Below are 8,687 nucleotides of genomic sequence, written 5' to 3'. Positions count from 1 at the left end.
TTGTCTTTGCATAAGGACTATTTAAAGTAATTTTTTATCAAAAATTTGCCATTTCACTCTCCCAACTGTGATTTTCCATAGTTAAATCTCAGAGTCTGAATCCTCACTTTGATCTCCAACAGGAAGGCATGTTAATTACTTGTCTTGTTTAAAATCACTGCACTGCTGCTCCAAGCTTAGCAGGAGAGATGTTCAGATTCAGCAGTGCCTGCTACTTTCTTTCTTCCTGTCTCATCACCTCTGCTTAGCACCAGAAGTGAGCCAAAGAGAAGACTGACCCTGTGGAAGACATGGACCTCATAAAAGACACAGAAGGGGTAGGCACAGCATGTAGAAGATAGGTGGATTGAGGAGGGAGGTGAGCAGGTCTTTGGTGAATGGAGGATAGCTGGGAGAGAACATGTAGAGGCCAGTATGGGTTGAAGAGCAAGGAAGTGAAAGCATCCATAGCTGTGCAGTGGGAGGCCAAAGCAGGTGAAGGATGAGCTGAAATGTCCATTCTTGGAGCTCTGGAGCGGAGAACCTGCCCTGTGCTAACACTGAGTAACACAGACCACTCCTCCAGGTCCTGGGCTGTTCCCTCTGTCCTGCAAAAGTGGAACATTTCAGCATCAAATTAGCAGTGCAGCCAAGGAACAGGCTGCCCTTGGGAGCAAATGCAATAGCACCTGGGGCTCTCTTCATCAGGTGCTACCCCTGAGATGGGAAAAAATTAACTCCTAAGAGACTGCATGTCCACATATGGCAGATAGAAAATGGACAGTAAGCATCATAAAGTCTTTGATCAAGCTGGGTCAGCCCTTGTGAATTCTGGGCAAGCTGTGGATTTGAAACCATACACTCACTGGGCTGGGGGTCAGTTCTGCTGTAAATCAAAAGTGTGGAAGCATCACCAATGGATAAACAACATCATAAATCCTGTTGTTTGGCTCCTCTACTCATTGCAGCACAATGCATGTGGTGCCCCAATCACTGAATAAAAATGTACCCAAAAAGGGGTAATAATCTTTAAAATTGTACTCCTCTCTGTTCATCAATTACATTAATAACACACTCAATATGCCAGCAGACAGAGCTTTCTTGAAGTAGATGAGATCTAAGTCCGTTTTCAACAAATTAAAGCATGCCAATAAATTAAGGTGTCCTATTGGGGCCAGCTGTAAACTGCACCCATGCCAGCAGAAGTGCTAGTAACCAGGAGTAAATTCAGCCTCTATGTCAGGAGCACTGCCTCTATTTTTTTGTACTTTGTTAACAATGTAAAATACTGATGTTATTGTTTAAACGTATCTTCCAAAGAATATGGGAACCACTGGAAAATCAAGAGACAAACGATGTGATAGGAAAGAAATTTACACTTAGATCAGTAAGTTACACTGCACCTCCGTATTCCCTGGAAAACGTAAAAAGCAGGCAAGTTACATGGGGCAAGACAGCAAGGAGCACATAAGGCTGGGTTTGTTCAAAACTGCTTCCACAAACGAAACAGCTATATAGCTATCCAATCCAACTTCACATCTGCTTCCAATTTCATAGTCTTCTGTGTCTTTGATGAAATCACAATTTTTCCCAAAAGGAATTGCAGCACAGTTGAGCAAAGAAAGGTCTATTGATAAATCTAATGCATCTTTTACAGAGTGTGATGCTTCAGGGGTTTGGTGGTGGAGGGGGGAGAAAGGGTTTGTCTCATAATGTTTTGCTGCATCTCTAAAGCTCCCTTTACATGTCACCACCTTCTAACCTAAGAGGCAGTCTATTTCAAGCCAGACTGAACTACCTACTTTTTTTTAATCAGGGTCTCTAGGCATCTTAGACACTTGCCTCCATCTAAGCAGACAGTCTGAGAGTTTTTTTTTAGCTCACATTTTTAAGCAATGTGCAGCAGCACAGGTTCAAATCCACTTGACACTAGCATGTCCTTTTGACATCCTCTCCAAAGAGGGCAGCAAAAAAAGAAAAACACATCAACAATAAATAATGCTTATTTTATTCTGTTTCTTTCATAGAAGCTCAAAAAAATTCCTTATCCTACTAAGTGCAGTGCTCAGATAGTTCTTAGAGTAGTGCTAGCCCTAGCTATGGGCTAGTTCACGTTCCAGCTACTTATATTAAAACTCTTGGTCCTTTCAAAGTTAACAGAAATCAACAGGGACAAGACACACTGCTCATGTTTCAAGGCACACAAAAACTTTGGGGTCTTGTCTGTCATCAGCCCACTATTTTCTGCTCTGCAGCCTTGTTGTCAGAAACAGTCCCCAGGCTACGCAGGACACATAGCTTTTCAGGGGGACATGAAAGGTACTATAAATTGCTATCCGACACAATTGAGCCTGAAATCTGACTTGGATAAGGATGCAAAATTCCACTGAAGTCAGGGGGCCTGTGCTTATTAATGTCAAGGCTTCATTTCACCCATTAAAAAGCGAACTAAGTCAGTCAGCTAAGCTATGCTCTGTGAACTCTTGTGGGATTTCCTGCCTTCTTAAGTTACGCGTTTCCAGTTTGCCTAGAGTCCCGTTTAAATGTACGAATTTAAAATAAATGCATTTCTAGGGACACAGGATAGTCTGCCTACATTACATGATGCTTCCAATGTAAAAAAAAAACAACCCACAGAAATATAAAGTATTTAGTGTAAAAGCACACCTACCCTTCTAACAAACATGTGAGGAAGAAAGGCAGAATATTCCTACACGAGATAGGAAGGTCAGGACATCTGTAGAACAAAGGCCTTAGTGCTGATCTGGCGTTTTTTGCAGAGTAAATCTTCAGGGATTGTACCAGTTAACCTCATGCTTAAGACAGACCAAAAAAACCACCCAAACCAAATAAAACCCCACAACAAAAAACAAAGAGCCCAATAACTTTTTCCTTTCCTGCAGCCTAGACAAAGGCATGAACAGTGCAATAGGAGTGCTAATTTACTTCACATAGTTTCTTCTTTCAGCACCTGTCTGGGGGTCTGTGGAAGCATTGGGACTGGCTAATCCACTGAATGATCTTTAATCAGACAGTAATATTAGGTGCTAATAGCTCTGATAAAGGGGTTGTTTAACCCAACTGTTAACACAAAGGCGTGCCTGCGACAACGACTATTTCAACAATGCATTTGCCAGTCATATTAATTAAAACTAATTCCTTGCAGGCCACAGAACGCACAGAGTAAACCCACACGGAAAATGTCTAGATTCTACCATGACAAATCACATTAAAGAAAAAAAAAAGAAAATTATCCTAAGGCAATGAAATTTGTCTCAGAAAATATACTCTCTTGGAAATTCTCAAATTGTAAATTCACAGCAAAGCTGAAAAGGCCTTTAATAGAGTCTTCTGAATGTACAACTCTATATCTTTGGCTCTGTTCTGTGACTTCATAGAAGTCATTAAAAGCTTCTTGTAACTCAAATACAAAGCATTGAGCCTTGCTAAAGGTCCTGAGGAGACAGTCATTTATGTGTCATTTGGACGACTTTCCAAGACTAGAGTGGTTTAAGTGAAGCAGCAGAGTTAAGTCTCCTAGACAGGTTAGCAGTATTTTACCTTTTTCTATTTCTAGAGAGCTTAAATAAAATTTAAAAATATGTTTATCAGGCTATAAAAGGGTAAATTATTAACCCTCTACATACAAATTTCAAGCATAAAATTTATAACTAGCTCATCTAGAAAATCTTAGTTAGGATTATGTCTTATTCTTCAGAAGTATTTAGTCTGCAGAAAAGTGTTTATCTCTCCAAAAATCCCAAAATACTAACACGAATACACAACTTAAGGGCTTCAGTATCCAAATTAATCCCCAAGGATATTATGGTTATGCATCCAGGTTAACTCCCCAACTAATTTTCTTCTGGAGTCTGTGAATGGAGAGATCATTCACAAAGCAAAATGAGAAGTTATTATCCATGTGAATGTACAGCCCCAAAGCTGTACTCAGCTGTGATAGCATCTGCCAGGACCTGTAGGAGCCATAACCTGGGAGGACAGAAGAGTGTTATGAAAAACCACTCCAGAAATCTGTGCAATGCTCAAACACTCCTCTATTAAAATGGGAGCAGTGAACATAAGCTTCCAATATTGATGTGTTAAAGTTTTCTTGCTAGCAGATCAGTGCCAAGTTATGTGTATCTATCTCTGGGGCAAAGAAGATTAAAAGCCATCTGGACATAATCCTGGGCAATCTGCTCTAGGTGACCTGCTTGAACAGGGAGTTTAGACAAGATAACTATCAGAGATCACTTCCAGCCTCAATCTTCCAATCATGAAACTAAAAGGAAAAAAAAGAAATCTATTAACACCTAGTCAGCTGCCTCACTGAGAAGTTAACAGGAAATAAGTGCGGAGCTTTTTTTTGAAGATGATGCTGCAATGTTTCTGGAGCTCCATTCACTTTCAGCAGTTAGTAAGGAATGTGAGAAAGCTTTCCCTTACAGGATTTTTGCAAACCTTTAGCATTATCCTAATGCAGTTTTGTTAAGTGAATTATTTATTAACTTAATACTCTCATTGATTCACATAGGGAACTCCCACAAAAGCACTCAATTGGGCTTCTGAATGCAAATCAATAGCAAGCATTTAAAGGGATATTCTTCCTTTGATGCACATAGGAAACTCCCATGAAACAATAATAGGAAGTGTACAAAGGCTTATCTTGCTAAAAATCGTGCAAGATAAAGAAAACTTTTTGCTATATCGGTTTTGGGGTTGCTTCGAGGTTTTGTTTTTAACCTGATTTACATTATGCATTACTGAAAGTTAGCTTGGACTCTGTTTAAGCTTTCTCACAGAATATAATTTGTTCTCTGACTGGCATTACTAAATTCTTCTGCAGTTTCATTTGAAAATGCCTGGCTTTCTGTTAATGCCATCTAAGCCACCATTACATATAAAGCCACCATTACATATTGTTTTATTAAGGTTTACAAGCCAATCACTTCCTGTTTCTTAGTAAATTTACAGTCCAATATTCAACGGACTGTAAATTGCTAAATAGACTTAGGTTAGCCAGGTACTGGGCTGAGCTATTTTATTGTTTGGGAGGCAAATTCATTTTGTTCTGGAGTAGATTTTTTTTCCCCAAGGAAAATGCATTAAAGCTACTGGAACTGAGAATTAAAAGAATCCTTGTATCTCTCAATAAGGTTGTGCAAATGTTGATGCCTTATGGAAGTAATTTGTGTTAGGAATGCTGTTGTCATATATTAAATAGAAATAGCATCTTAGAAACTTAAAAAGCATACCAGTTTTCCAGAGTCCTTTGATTCAAGAGACCTCAAATTACTTTGCACTTTTTCTTGATACCAACATAATGCTGGTAAATCACGGCTATAATAATCATGTGACCACAAAGAATTATCTGTCGTGTTAGAAACATTTCAAATAGCAAAGGACAGACAGCTGCTAATCACCATGGCAGAAGGTTTTAGACAAAGGGCATTCCTTTGACAATTATTTGAACTGTGGCACTTAAACTGGTGCCCATTTTCTTTGTCACTTTATCCTCGACTTGATCAACATTCCAAATCCTGCCTGGATTCTGTATGGAGCCCAGCAATAGCTAGATCGAAGACATTAAATGAAAATCCACTTAATGTAATGCAACAAGAGTGGCTTTGTGCTTAGGCGTTGCATCCAGTCATTTATTTTCTCCCCGTGTATAAGACTTTGCCTTTTAGAACAAGAATCTCTCAGATATCTCCTCATTTTCCACAACTGTTGTTATTGAATGAACTGCCATCCTCACACAGGCAGCGGCATCAGTAAATCTGATCACAGATCATCCTTTTCAATAAATATATCCATTCCACTGCCCCCATCAAAAAAGGGGTGCAACATTGAGGAGGGCCAAAAAGATGACGAGACAGTTAGAACACTTTTCCTATGAGGAAAAGCTGAGAGAGTTGGGATTGTTCAGCCAGGAGAAGAAAAGGCTCCAGGGAGACATTATTGTGGTCTTTCAGTACCTAAAAGGGGCCTAAGAAAAGAATGGGAAAAAACTTTTTAGCGTGGCCTGTTGCGACAGGTCAAGATTGGGGTGATGGTTTTAAGCTAAAAGATTTAGACTAAAAATAAGGAAGAAATTATTTTTACAATGAGGGTGGTGAAACTCTGGGACAAGTTGCCCAGAGAGGTGGTGGATGCCCCACTTCTGGAAACATGGGAAGCCAGGTTTGACAGGCCACTGAGCAAGCTGATCTAGTTGAACATATTCCTGTGTATTGCAGGATTGGACTACATGACCCTTGAAGGTCCCTTTCAACCCAAACTATTACATGATCTTCCTGGTCAGTGAAAATGCAGACACACACACACAAACACACAGAAGAACTTGTTTAAGACAGCATTCATATTCTCTTGAGATCACCAGTGAATTAGGCCTCTCTTTTGACTGGCACAACCCACAATCCCTTTTTCCTTCCTCTGAGGCACAGAACAGTCTGCTGTCTAAGGCCATCTGGACAATTTTACTGAACTTTGGCTAGTGAAGAAACTTATTTATCACACTGACCTTCCTTGTTGACTTATGCTTATGGTATGTACTATTGCGCCTAAACTTTCTAAAGGATTCTCAGAAATTACTTTTGCCCACATAGAGAAAGTGTCAGAGGGCAGATTTTCTCTGTACCCATCTGAAATAAATAGTGTACTTATAATCAACAACAGTTTGCAGAACCTAAACTGAAAGACTGACTCTTACCTATTTCTGCTAGTATAAATATTTTTCTGGGGATATCAACCCCATGTCTTTGTTTTAATGGCATGTTTCAACATTGTGGTAGAGATGGGAGTACTCCTCTTTGGCAACTGGAAGTTACTTTATTTAGAAAGATTTGTATTTGCTTTTGTTTTACAGAGAAAAGCCAGTGTTTAATGGCAGGGAGTCCTCATTTTAATGGACGTTCTCTTTCAGGGATTATTGACCTGTTAGAAATTTCTAGCTGATGGTGAAGAAGGCAGAGACCTAATGCGGGAAGATGGGAATATATTGGAGAATTCTTGTTTGTAACATGAGCCTCTGTACCACGACTTTCAGATGACAAACATAAGAAGCTATAAAGGAAAAAAAAGAGCTTCTTTGGAAGTGAACAAAAGTGATGCAAATTTCTCTAAGATTCTCTTAGTAAGAGAATTCACTCTCTACATGCTTGTGCCTACCACATTATGGCATTACACCCCAGAAATTGATTAGAAGCAAGGGAAAAGGTATACAGCTTTTCAGAAGCAGGTATATCCATGAAGAGAAGGAAAAGGAAGACGACTAGACCAGTCAACTTACAGTCCTACTTCTGGATTCTGCAACCAGAAGCACTGACAAAAATTTTCTAATAGAATGATTTCCCATCAAAACATTCTGGACAGAGACTAAGGATGACAGGCTTCCTGGTTATTCTGGCTCTACATTATTTTTCCAGGTGGGCAACGGGAGGCTGCATTTCATTTATTAAAATTATGAGGCATGCCAAGTGTGGAAATGGTTCCATTTTCAGCAGTTGATGTGTTACAGAATGTAACAATAGACAAAGTTATTCCAGAGTGTGCTTTTCCCCAGCTCAAACTGAAAACCTTCCCAAAGTCAAGCTTTTCCTTTTTCTTAGTCATTACAGCATATGCTGATGTACAGCCTTCTCAAAAGAAAAGTTCCATTGACTGCAACAATTGGAAATTACACCAATAATTTCATGGTGTGAAAGGAAACATTTCCAATCCTGCCAAATTCCACTGTCTTTGTGACCTCCTGGGCTTTTATCCCTCTGGCTAAGGAAGTCCCAAGGGAAGACAAAGGCAAGGTCCTCATGGTCAAGCACTGCCATTGTGCTAACAACTCTAAGGTAACAAATGAATGCCTTGTCTTAAGTTATCATTTCCTTGGGAGGGTTGGCTGTATGGGTGGCTCCTCTTCCAGGAGGCCTCAATCAAGTTAAATCAACATATTCTTAGAATTAACATACAAAATCTAGGGGAACACTAGGTGTTCTTACATTATTCCCGCATTTCAGTAGATGATTCTGCCTTCTGTAGTAAAAAACCCAGACTTACAGTGTAAATGGCAGAGGTGGTGCACTCATGATTTAAGCACACCCATGGACCCAGAACCTATCAGTGAAATAGCAAAGAAAGAAGACCGCCTAAGACTGCAGAGGTAAACAAACTGTGGTTTACAGTTTACTGCATGCTTCGGCTATAATTTCATTACTTTTGATTCCGTCTGCCCCCTCTGATTTCCAAGATGTGATTTTTCATATCTCTGTATACAAATGCGTGTGTAAATTGGTATTACAAACACTTAAAGGTTGTGTTGAAAGCTGTCACACTGTTTTTGTAAGAGTATATTATGAAAGTCATTGTTTTCTTTTTCACATCCTAGCAAAGAAAAAATATACATATATATATGGGTCAACATTGTGGAATCTTAGCACAATTCAGCTGCTCTCCTTTGTTACTGTTTCAATGAGATATAAATTATGAGATCCTTGCATGTATTTTGAAAAAAAAGGAATATAAATATTTAACACAAAAATTATACCTACAATGATTCTGTGTGGTAACTGTAGATTTTGATTCTGAAGTTCTCTAGTTATTTCATACTGCAAGATATTTCTGCCAAAGTGTGTATCCCAACTGTGGCAGTAATTCTGAAACTTGTAGTAATCTGTTAATGAGAAAGAGTCTATTTCTAGCCTAATTTTGTATTC

The sequence above is a fragment of the Corvus brachyrhynchos genome, unplaced genomic scaffold (genome assembly GCF_000691975.1).
Source record: "Corvus brachyrhynchos isolate BGI_N302 unplaced genomic scaffold, ASM69197v1 scaffold43, whole genome shotgun sequence".
NCBI classification, from domain to species: Eukaryota; Metazoa; Chordata; class Aves; order Passeriformes; family Corvidae; genus Corvus; species Corvus brachyrhynchos.
This window is presented reverse-complemented; position numbering follows the sequence as displayed.